Below are 21,637 nucleotides of genomic sequence, written 5' to 3' on the forward strand. Positions count from 1 at the left end.
GTTTAATTCATGTCAAAATCCATTCCCAAAATTGCATTTGAGTCATTTTGAGTCAGTTTAGCCCCTAGGGGCATTTTAGTCATTTCCTGTGTTAAAATTCCTTTTAATCCCTAAAAATTGTCTCTGAGTCTTTTCAATTTGTTGTATAAGCCTTTGTTTCAATTCCATGTTAAAATCCATGTCAAAAATTGCATCTGAATCATTTTGAGTCATTTTAGTCCCTAGGGGCATTTTGGTCATTTCACATGAAATTTTGACAGAGAGAGGTTACTTTGAAGTACCTCATTTATGTAATTGGTTCGTTTTAGTCCATTTTGTGTTTTTTATTGATTCCACTTTACGTTTTTTCCAATTTACCAATTTTATTCCAATTTTATTATTAATTGCATTTTAGTCCTTTTTAGTCCTTTTATTGTTTTTGCAGTTTGGTCCTTTGTTTGTTATATTTTGCAGAAGAGTCCCAAAGTCAAAGCAGTTAGAAGATGGTCAAAGTTTGTTATGCAACTCAGTCCACGTGGTGTTCTCCTATTGGTCAGGAATCACTGCATGGCACCTATAAAAGCAGGCCAACTCATCATTGAGTCAGAAGACACTATTCATTCTGCCAAATCAGCAGAAACTGATTTCACTTTTCTCTCTCTACATTTTACGGATCAAACACCACCAAAAATCACAAAAAATCTCAAGAACATTCAAGAACACTTGAATATTCATCCAACCTCCATAACAAAATCATCATCATCAATCACACAAAGAAACCGATCCAAGCTCATAACAACATCACAGTGCAGATTCAAATGCAAATTCACACAATAACACATACATCAAGCCAAAAACGGATCGATCCACACAAAACCAGAATCAAATTGGAAACTCAAACACGAATCAAAGAAGAAGAAGATTCGAACGAGTTCAAGCAAGGGAAGAGGAAGCAACTCGTAACAAATCAAGGCGCAGAAATCACGATTCCGATCTGTTTGAAGACGGAGATTACCACAACGAACAAGGAGCAAGGAGCAAGCAACTGAGGTAACTTGTTCTTTCTCCCCTCTCTTCGTTTTGTTTCGAATCAGTATGTGTAGATCTACGTATTTGTAAGCGTGTTTTTGGAATTTTGAAGCCAGGTCCGTAATCTACACAGAAAAAAGATATTCAAAGGTGTGTTTGTCTTCGAAAAGAGGAGGTGTTAGGGACTCCGGCGCGGCGGCGCCGCCTTGTTGGGCCGGCATCCACCACGCCGGCGTTCTCAAGCCTCGTCGAAGAAGAAAGGGGTGGAGAGGAGAGCCTCTCACTCTAGAAAATTTTAGAGAGAGAGGGATTTGGGAAAAAATGAGTTTTGAACCGGTTCAGGCCCTTTTATATTGCCAACAAATCGGGTTAACCCATTCTTGGACCGGTCCAACCTCTCCCTAAGCCCAACAACACGTTTTTCGTGCTTCTGCATACCTGTGTGATCATTTTACTACGCACACCCCCCTGCTTCATTTTTTTTTTTGTTGAAAACTGCTATATACACCCCCTGCGTGTTATCTTTCTATGTTAAAAATTCCAAGAAATGCCTATTATTTTCCTTTGATATTCTTTGATTCTTGATATTTCTTGCATGTTAAATCTTGGTTAAAAATGTATGTGAAAATATTTTGTTCATTGCTTTTTTTTATGTTAAAATTTTACTAAAAACTTGTGAAAAAACCCTTTGAAAATTTTGTGGATTTTTCTTGTAAATGATTTTGGTGGTTGAGACCTATCTTTTGGAATAAGATCACATGTGAAAGTTCATTTCAAAACATATAGGATATGTTCTTGTGTTTGCTTACTTTTGGTTAAGTTTTTTTTATGACATTTTGGTGTGATCTTAAGCTTGGGTTTTGGTGCATAAATGTGGCTTTGGACATATAATTTTTGGGGTGAATTTGCCTATTAAATGTGATGTATGCTTGCTGTTTTGATTTAGTCTTTTTATGAACTTTGTGTTGTAAATAATGCAAAATGCTTTTGTGAAATAAAAGTGCATAAAGAGCTTGAAAACCTTATAACTTTTTGGCATGTTAACTTTCCTTGATTCTCATATTTTTTTCCTTGGAATAAATCACTTGAAATGTCTTAATGTTGTGAGAATCTAGGTCTTGAGCTTGCTTTAGAATTATATTGAATTTCAAGTCCTTTTGTCACTTTTTGCTAAAATTGTTAGTTTACTTTACTTGCAAGTTATATTTGTTTTACTATGCATTTGTTATTTTGTTTCTATATCATTGGTACTACTAACCCCTTTGTTTCATGTTTCATACATCTCATGAGCATCCCATCTCCATTTCACTTCTTGCCATTTAAATTCATGCAAAAGTTAAGATGTAAAACTTAGAGTGGTGTATTTTACTTTGTGCTTTTAAATTCTTGCAAGACCATAGAATGTAAACTAGGGCATGTGTAAAGGACAATGGACTCTAATGATGTACACCGACACAAGCACCGACACATGCACACATATCACATGGTTACTTTAGATGTATGCTTAGGGAATGTATGCTTTAGATGTATGCTTAGGAATCGCGATACTTAGAAAAATTCTCTTTTCCAAAAAATATGAACAACTTCACTCAAATAATTTTCTAAATAAACTTTGGGATCAAAATCCCATTGATTTTCTCTTTATTTTCTTAAACAAAAACCTTAACGAATTCTAATGATACTTAGACTTTCTTTTGCAAAATGACTAATTCAACCTCATATTTTCACAATCTTATGCCCTTGAGGCCTCTCCCTCTCATTCTTCAAAATTCCATTTTTCAAAATTAAAATCAACCAACAAAAACAAAAACATTTTTGTGGAAGAGAACTACATGGAGTTTGATCCCTTAAAAGGGTATGTAGGCAAGAAGTCAAAACTTCTCCAAGTCCAATAAAACAAAATTCAAACATTTTCTTCTCCCTCCAATTCTTCACTTAGTAAACTCTTAGGTGTAAATATCATTTTTTTCAAATAGCATTTAAAAATAAAGCGCGCACGTAGAAAGTAAAGACGGTTCCTATAGGATACTATAGTCGTTATGGGTGCCTAACACCTTCCCGTAGCGAAAACAACTCACGGACCTCGATTCTCAAGGGTTTTTCTTATTTTTCCCTTCCCAAGAAAAAATGAGATATCAAAGGTTAAAAAGGTTCAAACGTAATCAATGTTTGACACCCGAAAAACCAAGATAAAACAGCTGGCGACTTCACTGGGGAGATTCGAGAGTTACGCCTAGTCTTTATTTTCACGCTTGCGCTTTGTTTTTACTTGCTTCTTTTACTTGCTTCCTTATGTGAATAAATGTTTAAATTCTTGCAAACGTGTGGGGGTGAGAATATCAAAAGTCCTACACCTGGGCTGAGTGAACTTAGGATTTAGGGGGGATATAATCGACAATTCATTTCGAGGGTTGCCTCGTGTATTGGATTATGCGATCAATCCCACATAGCTGAGGCATTTTGGGGGTGATGTTGTCGGCGCATGTTGTCGCGTTTAGGCACTTTACTTCTAATTGTTCTATGACGCTATGAACCGTAGATAACCGAACCCATCCATGGCCATTTACTAGGATGTAGTGCGGAGGCTAAACCGAGTGTTGTCTCGAATTTTAGTCGTCGCGCGATACTACACTCAAGTTAGACCTTCTTATGGATAATCATGGAGCGAGTGTTTGTCTCGTGACACCATGATATACGTCGGAGAGGTTGTGACTTGGGAACTTTTAGAACCTGGTTACTATTATCCAAAGCCCTAGATTCTCCGAACACCGTGTCCACCCACGACTCCTTGACTTTGAATTTCAACCCACCATGTTTTCTCCGTACTTGAACATGATCATGCATACATGCATAAACTTTTTTCCATGCATTTATCAAAGGGCTTAGACAAATTGAATTTGTAAACATTGTAGGAATGGGGAAGACTAAGTCCTACAAGTTCAAGGAAGTGGATTTGGCTAGATTGAGAGATTTGGCACTCAAGATCAAGGATCCGATTGGTTTCCGACACCGTTATGGGGATTTACTTACTATTCTCCGGACCAATGTGGATGAGAAGCTTGTGCACACTTCAGTGCAATTCTATGATCGGGATTATCGGTGCTTCACTTTCCCTGACTTTCAGCTGATGCCTACTCTTGAGGCTTATTCTTCTTTGACAGGCTTACTTATAGCCAAGGGGACACCTTTCGCGGGACTTGAGCATCCTCCTACTCCCTTGGTTATTGCTAAAGATCTCTATCTCAAGACCACCGATGTCTCCAAGAATCTTGTCACTAAGGCTCACATCCGAGGGTTCACTTCGAAGTATCTACTTGAGAAAGCCAACCTCAAAACCACTTGTCAGGACACTTCTATTCTTGCACTGCTCATCTATGGGCTTATCCTCTTTCCAAATCTTGATGACTTCGTGGACATGAATGCTATTATGATCTTCCACTCCAAGAATCTGGTTCCTACTTTGCTAGCTGACACATACCATGCTATTCACGATCGATCCGGCAAGGGTCGTGGATACATTCTTTGCTGTGTACCTCTCCTCTATAGGTGGTATATTTCTCACCTTCCGAAGTCTTTCCATGATAATCCAGAGAATTGGACTATTTCATAGAAGATCATGGCTCTCACCCCTAATGAAGTAGTTTGGCTCACTCCGGCTGCTAGAGTCAAAGAAATCATCTTCGGTGGTGGGAAGTTCCTTAATGTACCTCTTCTTGGTACCCGGGGTGGAATCAACTATAACTCGGAGCTTGCCTTGCGTCAATTTGGTTTCCCGATGAAAGAGAAGCCTATCTATCTTGATACATCTCCTTACTTCTTCCACTACTCTAATGCTTCCACATGAATAAGAGAAGATTTCATATAGGCTTGGTCTAAGCTTCGGAAGAAAGAGGTGAAGCATATGGGTGTGAGGTCCGGTATTGCTCATGAGGCCTATACTCAGTGGGTGATAAACCAGGCTGAGAAGATTGGCATGCCTTACCCCGCCATGAGATATGTGACTGCGTCTATTCCAACCATGCCTTTGCCTCTACTCCCACCTACTCAGGAGATGTATCAGGAGCATCTAGCTATGGAGACCCGAGAGAAGCATCAGTGGAAGGCTAGATACTATGAGGTTGAGAATTTGATCATGACTTTGGATGGAAAAGATGAACAGAAGACTCATGAGGTTTTGACATTGAAAAAAGAGTTGGCTAAAGCTAGGAAAGAAATTGAAGAAAAGGATAAGTTACTTATGAGGGACTCCAAGAGGGCTAGGGGGGCCCGTGACTTCTATACCCAATACTACAGTTACGAGTCTAAGACTGAGTCTGAGGATGATGTTTCCACTTCCTATGCTTGAGGATTTCTGTTTCCTGTTGTTATTTCCAGTCGTTATTGTTGTTTTACGTTTCAAAGTCTATCCCTTGGCTTAGTATTTCAAAGGGAGTTATCTTGTGAGACCTTGTGATGTTTGAATGTTTCAGTTTGTTTAGTAATGTTTACAAATTTCTAATTTGTCTAAAACCCTTCGATAACACAAAAAGAGTCTTTTTTTTGCATATGCACATCTCATGCATCATATGCATTCATTGGTCACAAAAAACTTCCCTCGTGCTCATTGCCTCCTGGTTTTCCCGCCGCAGTCTGAAAAGTGGCTCGTGCACGCAAGATTCACCAACCAGATAGAGTTCATCAAACAAGATTGTACAAGAGAAGAAACATGGCTAACTTTGAAGAAGAAAATGCTCTGCTCCGCGCTGAATTGGCTGCTATGAAAGAAGACTTGGCTAAGGCTCATGACACTATGTCTAGTCTGATGGCTGCACAAGAACAACCAGCCACATCTATTCCAGCTTCTACTGAAGTGACTCCGTCCATCCCATTATCCACTGTGGTTTCTGATGCTCGGTTCGTTATGCCCAATGGACGCCCTTATGGACTCTCAGCTTTCTATGCTCCCAATACTGCGGCTGGTATTTCCGGTATTGGCAATCAATGACAGATTCCTGTGACAACCTTTGCTTCTACATCTACCTCTATGCCTCAAGTGACTACTGTTGTTACCGATCCTATTGTACACACTGTGCAATAGGTAATCGATGTTGACACTCCACGTGGACAAGACCCTATAATGGAGGCTATGAGAAAACAGTTAAGAGAGTTAGCTGGAGAACTTCGCGAGGTCAAAGCTAGCCGTGGGAACGGTGTTTCTGCTAAGGCTCGTGATCTATGCCTGGTATCCCGATTTGAGGTTCCCAATAAGTTCGAAGTACCAGATTTTGACAAATACAATGGAACTTCTTGTCCACATAACCATGTCATTCGGTACGTCCGAAAGATGGCCAATTACGCAGATAATGATGCGCTGATGATCCACTGCTTCCAGGATAGCTTGATGGAAGATGCGGCAGACTGGTACACTGGTTTGAGCAAAGACAATATCCATACTTTTGAGGAACTCACTGCTGCTTTTGAAAATCATTATGAGTTTAACACCAGTTTGAAGCCGAATAGGGAATCTCTTAAGTCTTTGTCTCAAAAGTCAGATGAAACCTTCCGTGAATATGCTCAGAGATGGAGAGAGGCAGCTGCCCGTGTTTCTCCTCGGCTTGATGAGGAAGAACTGACACAGACATTCCTGAAAAATTTGAAGAAGGAATATATTGAAAGAATGATAGTCTCTGCTCCAAATAATTTCTCCGACATGGTTACTATGGGAACTCGTCTAGAGGAGGCCGTCAGAGAAGGTATTATTATTCTTGAAAAGGGTGAGACCTCAGCCAGTGCGCCAAAGAAGTATGGTAATGGCCACCATAAGAAGAAAGATTCCGAAGTAGGGATGGTATCTGGTAACCAGTCTACAACTGCTGCTCAGTTACCTCTGCCCTACCAATATATGCAGTACTCTTAACATCCTTTCTTCCCACCATTCTACCAGCAATATCCTCTGCCACTGGGTCAACCACCAGTGCCCGTTAATGTCATTGCCCAGCAGGTACAACAGCAGCCTCCTGCTCAACAGCAACAGCAACAACAACAGGGTCCTCGGCCCAAGACTTATTTTCCACCAATTCCAATGTGGTATGCTGATATACTCCCAACTCTACTCGCTAATGGCCACTGCGTCACCAGACCAGGCAAGCCTCCGCCTACGCCATTGCCTCCCAGGTTCCGACAGGATCTCACATGTGAATTCCATCAAGGCGCTCAAGGCCACGATGTTGAGGGTTGCTATGCTCTGAAATATGTTGTAAAAGACCTGATAGACAGAGGACGGTTGACTTTTGAAAATAGTGTTCCTCATGTTCTTGACAACCCGCTTTCAAACCATGCTGTCGTTAACATGATCGAGGCTTTCGAAGGAGTTCGTGTTCCTAGAGAGGCTCCCACTTTAGATGTTCGTAATGTTGCTACTCCTTTGGTACCGCTACATGTCAAACTTTGCCAAGCTTCTTTGTTTGATCACGATCATGCTTCTTGTTCAGAATGTCTTCAAAATCCTATGGGTTGTTGTGCGGTGCAAGGTGATATACAAAGCCTAATGGATGACAAACGCTTGATTGCCAGCGATGTTTGTGTGATTGTGCCAGTGTTTCATGATTCTCCTGCTGGAAGTGTATCTCAGACAAGGAATGTTGAACCCTTAGTGATCAGGTTACCTGGCCCAGTATCTTATGCCTCTACGAAGGCAATCCCTTACAAGTATGATGCAACTATGATTGAGAATGGGTGGAAGTGCCTCTGGTATCCCCAGCTACGGTTGATAACATTGCTGGAGAAGTTACAACTCTGAGAAGCGGAAAGGCCCGTCCACCTTTGTTCCAAAAGAAGGTGGTTACACCTGTTGCCACAATAACTCCACCAGTTGCTCCTCCTATTGACAAGAACGCCGGCCCATCAGGCCAGTCTATTGAAGAGTCTAATCTGGACGAAATTCTGAGGCTTATTAAAAAGAGCGATTATAAGATTGTAGACCAGCTGCTGCAAACTCCGTCAAAAATATCCATCTTGTCTCTGCTCCTGAGCTCAGAAGCTCACAGGAAAGTGTTAATGAAGGTACTAGAACAGGCCTATGTGGATCATGAAGTCTCCGTGGATCAGTTCGATGGAATAGTGGGTAACATTACTGCTTGCAATAACTTGGGGTTTGGTGACGATGAGCTCCCCGAAGCAGGGAAATACCACAATTTAGCTTTACATATCTCAGTGCTCTGTAAGTCTGACATGATATCCAATGTGCTGGTGGACACTGGATCATCCTTAAATGTCATGCCTGAGTCTACATAGAGACAGTTGGGTCATCATGGAATTTCTCTGAGGGGAAGCAGTTATTTGGTTAAGGCTTTTGACGGATCTCGTAAAGATGTTCTTGGAGAAGTAGATTTGCCAATTACCATTGGTCCTGAGACATTCCAGATCACTTTTCAGGTCATGGACATCAATGCTTCTTACAGTTGTCTCCTCGAAAGACCGTGGATTCACGACGCTGGGGCAGTAACTTCTACTCTACATCAAAAACTCAAGTTTGTGAGGAATGGTAAGCTTGTCACTATACATGGTGAAGAAGCGTATCTGGTTAGCCAAGTGTCATCTTTCCCTTGTGTTGAAGCAGGGTCCGCTGAAGGGACATCATTTCAAGGCTTGAATGTTAAAGGTGCAGAGCCTCGAAGAGCTAGTGCTAGTATGGCTTCATTGAAAGACACCCAGAAAGCTGTTCAAGAAGGGCAAGCTGCTGGCTGGGGCAAAATGATACAGATTTTGGAGAACAAGCGTAAAGAGGGCCTTGGGTTCTCCCCAACCTCAGGCGTTTCAACAGGAACTTTCTATAGTGCTGGGTTTATCAATGTTATTGCTGAAGATGTTGCTGAAAGTAGTTATTTACCTACATTTGTTGTACCAGGAGGCACCGTGAGAAATTGGGAGGCCATTGATGTTCCTTTAGTCATGCATGCTTCCATGTAATGTGTCTTGTTGCTCATGCTTTTCTTTGTTTTCAAAATAACAATCCTTATGCTCTGCCCAAGGCGAAAGTGATATCCTTGTAAGGGCATGTTTGTTTCGGCATTGCCGTTATCAATAAAAGTTGTCGTCTTTTCCGCGACTCTTTGTTTTTGTACTTTTTAGTGCCTTTTTCTTGGAAATAATGGTAATGCCAGAAAAAAAACCAAAACATCTGTATTTTTTTAATAATTTCAAAAATATGCATGAAAAACATTTTTCTAAAATCATCCCAATCATATTATGCAGATTGAACCATAATAAGCCCGTTGAACACAGTGACCCTATGGTTCCTCCAAATTTTAAATTCCCTGTATATAAAGCTGGAGATGAGGAAGATGATGAAGAGATATCGTGTGAGATCACTCGACTGCTTGAGCAAGAAAGAAGAGCCATTCAGCCTCACCATGAAGAGATTGAGCTTATCAACCTGGGTACTCAAGAGAACAAACGAGAGATCAAGATTGGTGCTGCACTTGGGCCAGAAGTGAAAAAGAAGATTACTCAGCTTCTCCGTGACTATCCAGATGTCTTTGCATGGTCCTATGAAGATATGCCGGGTCTAGATCCCAAGATTGTGGAACATCGGATACCGACAAGACCTGAATGCCCTCCTGTCAAACAGAAATTGAGAAGGTCTCGTCCAGACATGGCTCTTAAGATCAAGGCTGAGGTGCAAAAGCAAATTGATGCGGGCTTCCTCATGACAGCTGAATATCCTGAATGGATCGCCAACATTGTACCAGTACCAAAGAAAGATGGGAAAGTTCGAATGTGTGTTGATTACAGAGATTTGAATAAAGCCAGTCCAAAAGATAACTTCCCATTGCCTCATATTGATGTGCTCGTTGACAGTACTGCTCAATCCAAAGTGTTCTCCTTTATGGATGGTTTCTCTGGCTATAACCAGATACGGATGTCACCTGAAGATAGACAAAAGATGTCCTTCATCACTCTGTGGGGAACGTTATGTTATAAAGTAATGCCGTTTGGCTTGATAAATGCTGGTGCTACCTATCAAAGAGGTATGACTACTCTGTTCCATGATATGATTCACAAAGAGATTGAAGTATATGTTGATGATATGATTGTGAAATCAAGTGATGAAGAGCAGCATGTTGTGTATTTGGAAAAGATGTTTGAAAGATTGAGAAAGTACAAGCTGCGGTTGAATCCCAACAAGTGTACATTCGGTGTAAGATCTGGAAAGTTGCTAGGCTTTATTGTCAGCCAAAGAGGCATTGAAGTTGATCCTGACAAAGTCCGAGCTATCAGAGAGATGCCGACCCCTCAAACTGAAAAGCAAGTCAGAGGTTTCCTCGGATGCCTGAATTACATTTCAAGATTTATATCTCACATGACCACTACATGCGGACCAATTTTCAAACTGCTCAGAAAGAATCAGCCTGTTGTATGGAACGATGAATGCCAAGAAGCTTTTGATAGCATTAAAGAATACCTATTGGAACCACCTATCCTTGTCCCGCCAGTGGAAGGAAGGCCTTTGATTATGTACCTGTCAGTGTTAGATGATTCCATGGGTTGTGTTCTCGGTCAACAAGACGAGACTGGAAAGAAAGAACATGCTATCGACTATCTGAGCAAGAAGTTCACCGACTGTGAGACTCGATATACAATGCTTGAAAAGACTTGTTGTGCTTTAGTTTGGGCTGCCAAACGCCTGCGTCATTATATGGTGAATCATACAACTTGGTTGATGTCCCGAATGGATCCAATCAAGTACATCTTTGAAAAGCCTGATGTTACTGGAAAGATTGCACGTTGGCAAATGTTGTTGTCTGAATATGATATTGTGTACAAAGCTCAGAAAGCAATCAAAGGAAGTATCCTTGCTGAGCATCTTGCTTGTCAACCTCTTGATGATTACCAGCCGATCCAGTTTGATTTCCCTGATGAAGAGATCATGTATCTAAAAGCAAAAGACTGTGAAGAACCACTGATCAATGAAGGGCCGGATCCCAATAGCAAGTGGGGATTAGTCTTCGATGGTGCTGTCAATGCTTATGGTAAAGGAATTGGGGCCATTATTGTAACTCCACAGGGGCACCACATTCCTTTTACTGCACGAATAACTTTTGAATGCACGAACAACGTGGCTGAATATGAAGCATGCATCTTGGGCATTGAAGAAGCCATTGATATGAGAATCAAGCATCTTGACATCTACGGTGATTCCGCGCTTGTCATTAATCAGATAAAAGGTGAATGGGAGACTCATCATGAGAAGCTGATCCCTTACCGTGACTATGCAAGACGTCTGTTGACATACTTTACAAAGGTTGAGCTGCACCATATCCCTCGGGATGAAAACCAGATGGCTGATGCTCTTGCTACTTTGTCTTCCATGTTTCGCGTGAACCACTGGAATGATGTGCCCGTAATCAAGGTACATCGTCTTGATAGACCCGCTCATGTGTTTCCTATTGAAAATATGCCAGATCAGGCTGATGAAGATGTGAATGATGGAAAACCTTGGTATTATAATATCAAACAGTTCTTGCAGAATCATGAATATCCACCTGGTGCATCCAATAGGGATAAAAAGACCCTGAGGAGATGGGCTAGCAGATTCCTTCTGGACGGAGAAATCCTATACAAGAGGAACTATGGTATGGTCTTATTGAGATGTGTTGATGAACAAGAAGCCGAGAAATTGATGCATGATGTACATGACGGCACTTTTGGAACCCATGCTACGGGCCATACCATGTCAAGGAAACTGTTAAGAGCCGGCTATTACTGGATAACCATGGAGCGTGACTGCTACAGACATGCTAAGAGATGCCACAAATGTCAAATCTATGCTGATAAGATTCACGTGCCTCCACACGCCTTCAATGTTATATCTTCCCCATGGCCTTTCTCTATGTGGGGCATTGACATGATCGGGAGAATTGAACCAAAATCTTCCAATGGGCATCGTTTCATTCTAGTGGCAATTGATTACTTCACCAAATGGGTTGAAGCTGCTTCCTATGAAAATGTGACCAAGCAAGTGGTAGTGAAGTTTATCAAGAATAACATCATCTGTCGATATGGTGTTCCCAACAAGATCATCACTGACAATGGTTCCAATCTGAACAATAGCATGATGCAGGCTTTATGTGAAGAATTCAAGATCGAACATCACAACTCTTCTCCATATAAACCTCAGATAAATGGTGCAGTTGAGGCCGCTAACAAGAATATCAAGAAGATTGTTCAGAAGATGGTCACTACTTACAAAGACTGACATGAGATGCTACCTTTTGCCTTGCATGGTTACCGTACTACCGTGCGCAGTTCAACTGGGGCAACTCCTTTCTCTCTGGTATACGGTATAGAAGCAGTTCTCCCTCTGGAAGTGGAGATTCCATCTCTTCGAGTGATCATGGAAGCAAAACTAACTGAGGCTGAATGGTGTCAAAGTCGGTATGATCAGTTGAACTTGATTGAAGAGAAACGTATGGATGTTATGGCCCATGGACAGTTGTATCAAGTGCGAATGAAGAATGCTTTTGACAAGAAAGTCCGACCTCGAGAATTCAAGGAAGGCGAACTTGTATTGAAAAGGAGGATAAGCCAGCAACCCGACCCAAGGGGCAAGTGGACACCTAACTATGAAGATCCTTATGTTGTCAAGAAGGCTTTCTCTGGTGGTGCTTTGATCCTTACACACATGGATGGTGTTGAACTTCCCAATCCTGTAAATGCCGATATAGTCAAGAAATACTTTGTCTTAAAAGAAAAGAACAGCGTGGTAGGTCGAAAACCCGAAAGGTCGGCCTAGGCAAAAATTCGCTTCCCGGTGGATCGAAAACCCGAAAGGGCGATCCAGGCAAAAGTTAGGGACAAAAAAATGAATATGAAAAGCTCGCTGAGATTATACGCAACTCAGGCAAAAATGAGCATCTCGATGAGCCGAAAACCCGAAAGGGCGGTTCATGCAAAAATGGGATTGATAATAAAAGACAAGTAACTATATCTGGCAAATCACCATCACCACTTGGGGCATCTGCAACTGTCAATGATCGTCTTCATCAAAAGCTTCTGTACTTGTGAATTCAAAATTTCTATGAAATGTAGCGGTCATCGTGTTCAATGTACCACCAACCAATAAAATTACCATTTTCCAAGCTTTGTAAATCCGTGGAGTTATGCCTTTGGCTGACTCTCACTCTTCTACATCAATTTGAGCCTGTGCTGTTGTTTGAAACTCTACTTTCTTGCTACTTTCCATGCTATATACAAAATATTTTCTTTCTATTTGATAATGTCAACGTCTGAAACAAACATTTTTTAAAATTGAAAAATCTTTTCCATCTATTTTGAAAACAAACCTGAGCAATAGGGTACATTCCAGTGAAACATGCATGAATAAATGAGTGTCAATGTCTATTTCAATACATGTTACAAGTAGGTTGTTCCCCAGGATGGTCTGTGGTCAATGGCAAGAATGAAAAAACAGAATGAAAGTAAAAAAAAATGATGATGAAAATGAAAATGAAAAGCTCGCTAAGTTGAAAACCCGAAAGGGCGGCTTAGGCAAAAATGAGTACCCCGCTGATTGACAACCTATGAAGGCAATTCAGGCAAAAATGGGGCAATGAAAAGAATTTATTCCCGGTGAATCGAAAACCCGAAAGGGCGGTTCAGGCAAAAATGGGATTGAAAAATAAAAGAAAAGAAAGAATGAAATAATATGAAAAGCATTGACCACAGATGCAGATATCCAATATTTACCCAGCACTGACACGCCTAGCAATAGCGACTTGTATCAAAGAATCTTCCGAGGTCCCTCTTCTACAAGTTTTGTATATTGCCCTCAGCCATGGTTTCGATACGTCTCTCAACGACGGTCTCTCCAAAGAGGATTTCTATGTGTATATGTTATAGCACGAGCCACTACGTGCCCAATCTTCCAATGTTTTGTCTGTCTCTGCGAAATTTCTCTGCCAAATTGTAAACCAAGCATGCATTTCCAAGCATTCATACATGCATAATCATGCATTCTATGTGATCATACATTCGATGATGTTGTTATACCATACATACATGTTGCATCCCCAATTCCAACTTTCAATTCAACTCTATCTCAACTTTCAATTCAACTCAATTTCAACTTTCCAATTCAATGTCTATGTCTCTATTAAACTTTCAATTCAACTCCATGTCTATGTCTATGCCTCTGATTATTTTCAACTTTCAACGTCTCTTCCAATGTCAACTTTCAAATCAATTCAATGTCTCCGTCAATATTAATTCACTCTCAATTTGCTCTTGGGCCAACAATAAAGGTCATGTCTATTTTCAAAACAAATAAATGTCAACTTACCCTCAGTTTGTATCTTGTTAAATCAAAACTCCAATGTATCTTGCTATATGTCTTGCTATTGGTCAAGTGGCTAGTTCGATCCAAAGAACAACGTGTACCTGCTTATATGCCTATTCTTCCGATCAAACGACAAGTTCGATCCAAAGAACAGTTTGCACCTGCCTATATGTTGTGATAATGATCAAGCAGCAAGTTCGATCCAAAGAACAGCTTGTATCAGCCTTTTGCCTATATTTCCAGGTCAAACGGCAAGTTCGATCCAAAGAACAGTTTGTACCTGCCTATCTGTTTGTATCTTCAATCAAGCGACAAGTTCGATCCAAAGAACAGCTTGTATCTACCTATATGTCTATGTTTCCGGTCAAGTGACAAGTTCGATCCAAAGAACAGCTTGTACCTGTCTTGTATTTCTATTCCCCAGTCAAGCAGCAAGTTCGATCCAAAGAACAGCTTGTACCCATCTCTTGTTTGTATTTCTTGGTCAAGTGGCTAGTTCGATCCAAAGAACAGCTTGTACCTACCTTTTGTCCCCTGGATTATCTACCCTGTCAATGTCTACCAAGATCCCCAGCGATATGACATGATTTGTAGATTCCAGTTGTTTGTCTTGCACTCATAATCGAAGTGTTGCATGGCATTCATGTTTTTGAAAATGAGAGAGCGTATTTTTATGTCCAAAAATAGTGCAAATGTTAATATTTAAGTATCTCCGTCCCGTCAGATCAAAGACTTCGTCTCTTGACCCTCCGGACAAAGAAACTTAAATAGGGACAGCTGTTATACCCTAATTTTGGACCTAAAAATACTTGCTCAAAATATTTTTCCATCTTTGATATATGTCTATTACTCTTGAAAGATTGCCAATTTGCTATTGTTTTACACTGATATTTTACTCTGCTTTATCTCCCAATTTAGCTTTAAAAATCTTTTCAACTGTGTATTTGTCTATGTTTTCTTGCATTTCAAGACATCCAAAAATATTTTTCTTGCACTTCAAGTCATTTGAATTTGTCCCTGATCAATTGCATCTTTCTCTGAATCTTATTTCAAAGTTATTTGCAAAAGTCATAAAGAAGGGTATTTTAGTCATTTCCTGCATTCAAATTCATTTTAATCCCTGAAAATTGTCTCTGAGTCATTTCAAGTTGTTTGTATAAGTCCCTGGTTTAATTCATGTCAAAATCCATTCCCAAAATTGCATCTGAATCATTTTGAGTCATTTTAGTCCCTACGGGCATTTTGGTCATTTCACATGAAATTTTGACAGAGAGAGGTTACTTTGAAGTACCTCATTTATGTAATTGGTTCGTTTTAGTCCATTTTGTGTTTTTTATTGATTCCACTTTACGTTTTTTCCAATTTACCAATTTTATTCCAATTTTATTATTAATTGCATTTCAGTCCTTTTTAGTCCTTCTATTGTTTTTGCAGTTTGGTCCTTTGTTTGTTATATTTTGCAGAAGAGTCCCAAAGTCAAAGCAGTTAGAAGATGGTCAAAGTTTGTTATGCAACTCAGTCCACGTGGTGTCCTCCTATTGGTCAGGAATCACTGCATGGCACCTATAAAAGCAGGCCAACTCATCATTGAGTCAGAAGACACTATTCATTCTGCCAAATCAGCAGAAACTGATTTCACTTTTCTCTCTCTACATTTTACGGATCAAACACCACCAAAAATCACAAAAAATCTCAAGAACATTCAAGAACACTTGAATATTCATCCAACCTCCATAACCAAATCATCATCATCAATCACACAAAGAAACCGATCCAAGCTCATAACAACATCACAGTGCAGATTCAAACGCAAATTCACACAATAACACATACATCAAGCCAAAAACGGATCGATCCACACAAAACCAGAATCAAATTGGAAACTCAAACACGAATCAAAGAAGAAGAATATTCGAACGAGTTCAAGCAAGGGAAGAGGAAGCAACTCGTAACAAATCAAGGCGGAGAAATCACGATTCCGATCTGTTTGAAGATGGAGATTACCACAACGAACAAGGAGCAAGGAGCAAGCAACTGAGGTAACTCGTTCTTTCTCCCCTCTCTTCGTTTTGTTTCGAATCTGCATGTGTAGATCTACGTATTTGTAAGCGTGTTTTTGGAATTTTGAAGCCAGATCCGTAATCTACACAGAAAAAGATATTCAAAGGTGTGTTTGTCTTCGAAAAGAGGAGGTGTTAGGGTCTCCGGCGCGGCGGCGCCGCCCTGTTGGGCCGGCACCCACCACGTCGGCGTTCTCAAGCCTCGTCGGAGAAGAAAGGGGTGGAGAGGAGAGCCTCTCACTCTAGAAAATTTTAGAGAGAGAGGGATTGGGAGAAAATGAGTTTTGAACCGGTTCAGGCCCATTTATATTGCCAACAAATCAGGTTAACCCATTCTTGGACCGGTCCAACCTCTCCCTAAGCCCAACAACACGTTTTTCTTGCTTCTGCATACTTGTGTGATCATTTTACTACGCGCACCCCCCTGCTTCATGTTTTTTTTGTTGAAAACTGCTATATACACCCCCTGCGTGTTATCTTTCTATGTTAAAAATTCCAAGAAATGCCTATTATTTTCCTTTGATATTCTTTGATTCTTGATATTTCTTGCATGTTAAATCTTGGTTAAAAATGTATGTGAAAATATTTTGTTCATTGTTTTTTTTATGTTAAAATTTTACTAAAAACTTGTGAAAAAACCCTTTGAAAATTTTGCGGATTTTTCTTGTAAATGATTTTGGTGGTTGAGACCTATCTTTTGGAATAAGATCACATGTGAAAGTTCATTTCAAAACATATAGGATATGTTCTTGTGTTTGCTTACTTTTGGTTAAGTTTTTTTTATGACATTTTGGTGTGATCTTAAGCTTGGGTTTTGGTGCATAAATGTGGCTTTGGACATATAATTTTTGGGGTGAATTTGCCTATTAAATGTGATGTATGCTTGCTGTTTTGATTTAGTCTTTTTATGAACTTTGTGCTGTAAATAATGCAAAATGCTTTTGTGAAATAAAAGTGCATAAAGAGCTTGAAAACCTTATAACTTTTTGGCATGTTAACTTTCCTTGATTCTCATATTTTTTTCCTTGGAATAAATCACTTGAAATGTCTTAATGTTGTGAGAATCTAGGTCTTGAGCTTGCTTTAGAATTATATTGAATTTCAAGTCCTTTTGTCACTTTTTGCTAAAATTGTTAGTTTACTTTACTTGCAAGTTATATTTGTTTTACTATGCATTTGTTATTTTGTTTCTATATCATTGGTACTACTAACCCCTTTGTTTCATGTTTCATACATCTCATGAGCATCCCATCTCCATTTCACTTCTTGCCATTTAAATTCATGCAAAAGTTAAGATGTAAAACTTAGAGTGGTGTATTTTACTTTGTGCTTTTAAATTCTTGCAAGACCATAGAATGTAAACTAGGGCATGTGTAAAGGACAATGGACTCTAATGATGTACACCGACACAAGCACCGACACATGCACACATATCACATGGTTACTTTAGATGTATGCTTAGGGAATGTATGCTTTAGATGTATGCTTAGGAATCGCGATACTTAGAAAAATTCTCTTTTCCAAAAAATATGAACAACTTCACTCAAATAATTTTCTAAATAAACTTTGGGATCAAAATCCCATTGATTTTCTCTTTATTTTCTTAAACAAAAACCTTAACGAATTCTAATGATACTTAGACTTTCTTTTGCAAAATGACTAATTCAACCTCATATTTTCACAATCTTATGCCCTTGAGGCCTCTCCCTCTCATTCTTCAAAATTCCATTTTTCAAAATTAAAATCAACCAACAAAAACAAAAACATTTTTGTGGAAGAGAACTACATGGAGTTTGATCCCTTAAAAGGGTATGTAGGCAAGAAGTCAAAACTTCTCCAAGTCCAATAAAACAAAATTCAAACATCTTCTTCTCCCTCCAATTCTTCACTTAGTAAACTCTTAGGTGTAAATATCATTTTTTCAAATAGCATTTAAAAATAAAGCGCGCGCGTAGAAAGTAAAGACGGTTCCTATAGTATATTATAGTCGTTATGGGTGCCTAACACCTTCCCGTAGCGAAAACAACTCCCGGACCTCGATTCTCAAGGGTTTTTCTTATTTTTCCCTTCCCAAGAAAAAATGAGATATCAAAGGTTAAAATGGTTCAAACGTAATCACTGTTTGACACCCGAAAAACCAAGATAAAACAGAGGTTTGGTATTTATAGGCAAGTTTCCAACTGGGCTTGGGTTGAAAAACTGGGTTTTTTCCACTTAAAAGTAGCATAGAGCAGTTTTGACTCGTTCCTAGCATGCTTATGGTACATGGCTAGGCAGCATAGACCAAAAAGTTGTGCTCAAGGTGCATGGCACATGCTCAAGGCGCATGAGTGTGCAGTTTTGTGCGTAATCACATGTTGCTTCATCTTTTTGGGTGTTTGCTTCCATAGAAGATGTCTTGGGACTTGAGAACAGAATTCCTCCCTTTGTAATGTCTTCCAAGGCCTCTTGAATCTTCATTTATGGTCTTCCTAAAGTCTTCAAATGTTTTGTTTTTCCGATTTGCATGACTTCTTCTTGAATTACACTAAAACACCCTAGAATTGCTATGTTTCAGGAAAAACTAAAATTACATGAATCAATATAGAAAAACATTACAAATGTCCCGAAAGGTCAAAAACCATAAGCAATTGTTCTAATATTCCTCTATTCTGGATATAAAAAAACTAACTGAAAATGACTGAAAAGCATGCTAAGAATAACGTAAGATGACGTGTCATCACAACCCCAAACTTAAACTATTGCTTATTGATGATAGGTCATCTTACGTTATTCTTAGCATGTTTTTTGGTCATTTTTAGTAGGTTTTATCAGCAAAAAGGATGAGTATTAGAATTATTGCCTATGATTTTGGGACATTTGTAATGTTTTCTATATTTGAGTTTGTAATTCTAATTTTCCCGAAACGTAGCAATTTTAGGGGGTTTTTGAAGTAATTCACAAAGAAATCATGCAAATCGGAAAATCTAGAACATCCGAAGATTTGTGAAGACTTAGGAAGACCAAGAATGAAGATTCAAGAGGCCTCAAGAGACTTACAAGAGAGAGGAATTTTTTTCCCAAGTTCCGAGGCAAGTTATTTGAAGACGAAGACCTAAAACGACGGAAAATCAGAGAAACTAGGTTCGGGTAGAAGTGCCATGCGCTAGAGCATGGTTTTGGCCATACACTCATGTGCTCGGTATAACACCTTAAACCCTTAAACGCAATAAAACATGCAAATAATACAATTATTCAAAAGAGTTTAGGTGTTATATCTTCAATTAATTTCTAAACATGCATAATTATGCTTTCAAAAGATCGCAGTGGGAAATCATCATAAAAAATTATCTCAACAACATAAACAATTCTCAACAACCATGCCATAGGTCTTGTACAAAAGAAATTATTGTTGGAGGCTCAAATTGGTTTCACAACGGATAATACAAATATAAACGATGGCTTGAAAGGCTCAAGGTACCAAAAAATTGTTTCATGTGTAATATAACATGATTGATCGTCCGTAAAGAACAACCGAAAATTCGTGCAAAAATAGCATTCATATGAAACACTCAATATAGAAAGAATTATATTAGAAGAGTGGATTGAATATTTGTCTCAAATTCTCACCGGTTATGCAATACAGAAAATAGATGGTGATTGTGATGAGTACCTTCCGCAGCAAATCCCAAAAGTTCCCAAAAGTTACTCTGCTCTTGAACTTTGGGGGTAAGCTAGCCTTTGTTGTATATGTTCTGAAATAACTTTCTGAGACTAAAAAAATTTAATCATAAATGAAAAAGGTTATTTATGTAATGCAAAGAAATAAAGTTAAATATAATAATGAGGATTAGCAACAATAAAAGAAAGAAATTGTTTCAGACAGGGAATCTTAACTTAGCTTATTGGAAAGAGAAATTGCAGAAAATAAAATTAAGGGTTGCCTCTCATTCAACACTTGTTTTAGGTCATCAGCTTGACGGAATGGGTTGTCTCTCATTCAGCGCGTGTTTTACTCCTCGAGCTTGACGGTTATATTTATGTTGTGCCTTTGAACCTCTTCAAAGTAAGTTCATATTCTTCAGATGGATAATCTTCAACATGGTATTCAATCATCTTTATCTCAACTGGATCAATGTACGAGTACCACATGACTTCATCCCAAATCACAATTTTTCCATATTGACGGATACGCTTTACTAAGAATGGTTCATCCCATCCTCTCCTTGGATATTGGTTCCAATAAAACTCCTTAGGTGACTTTAGCATTACACGGTCTCCAGCTTCAAAATCTTGATCGTCATCAAGAGTCCCTTTACCTCTTTCCATGATGTCCCAGATGTTGATGTTGTCTCCTATTTCTTCATTAAGCTTTTTTCCTTATTCAAGGTTTTTCGTCTTTTTAGTACTTGGGAACCGTAAGTATTGATTGTTCTTGATGCACGACATTCAGTACATGTATCTGATCTTAAGTTATCGTTTGAGTGATGATATATCATGTACTGATCTTTTGACCTAAGCACAATCTCCACGTGTTCAACATTAATTCAAGCTTTGGTTGTAGCTAGGAAAGATCTGCCTAATGTCAGGGGACATTCTTCCTTGTCCATTACCACTGTATCTGCCATAAATTTGAATTTTTCTACCTCCACTTGCACATTCTTAAGTACTCCTTCAGGTTCTATCATTGTTCCATCAACTACACCTATCATTGTTTACGTTGGCTTTATTCTCAGACCTTTGATGTTCTTGAAGGTTGCTAACGACATCAAGTTGATGTTTGCTCCTAAGTCACATAGGGCTTCACCTATATAAACACCGTTGATTGATGTTGGAATGTTGAAACATCACGAGTCTTCAATTTTTAATTGTGTCTTTGCTTCAACGACAACTTGGCAATCTTTGGTTAGAGATATCCATTTTATGTTAGTTGGCTGCTTCTTCATCCGCACGAGAGTCTGTAACATCTTGAGACAACATGAGATGCATCCGTGACTAAGCTACAAATTTTTCGGAGGAGGTGGAAGGATGAGATGAGGGAAAGCCAGAGCCCGAGCCAATGATATGGTTGATCATTTTTTTGGGTTTTTTTATGACATTTTGGCTCTTTATGTCATATAATGACATTTTTGTGACATTTGCGCATTTTCATATTTTCTATGACATTTAAATAGTTTTCGAATAGTTTTTTATTTTGCGTATTTTAAGTTTGAATTTATTTTAAAAACGATTGAATGAATGGATGAAATGATTGAATGAATCGATGAAAATGATT

The sequence above is a fragment of the Medicago sativa genome, chromosome 8 (genome assembly GCF_051527215.1).
Source record: "Medicago sativa cultivar Bolivia chromosome 8, Bolivia_mono, whole genome shotgun sequence".
Lineage (NCBI taxonomy): Eukaryota > Viridiplantae > Streptophyta > Magnoliopsida > Fabales > Fabaceae > Medicago > Medicago sativa.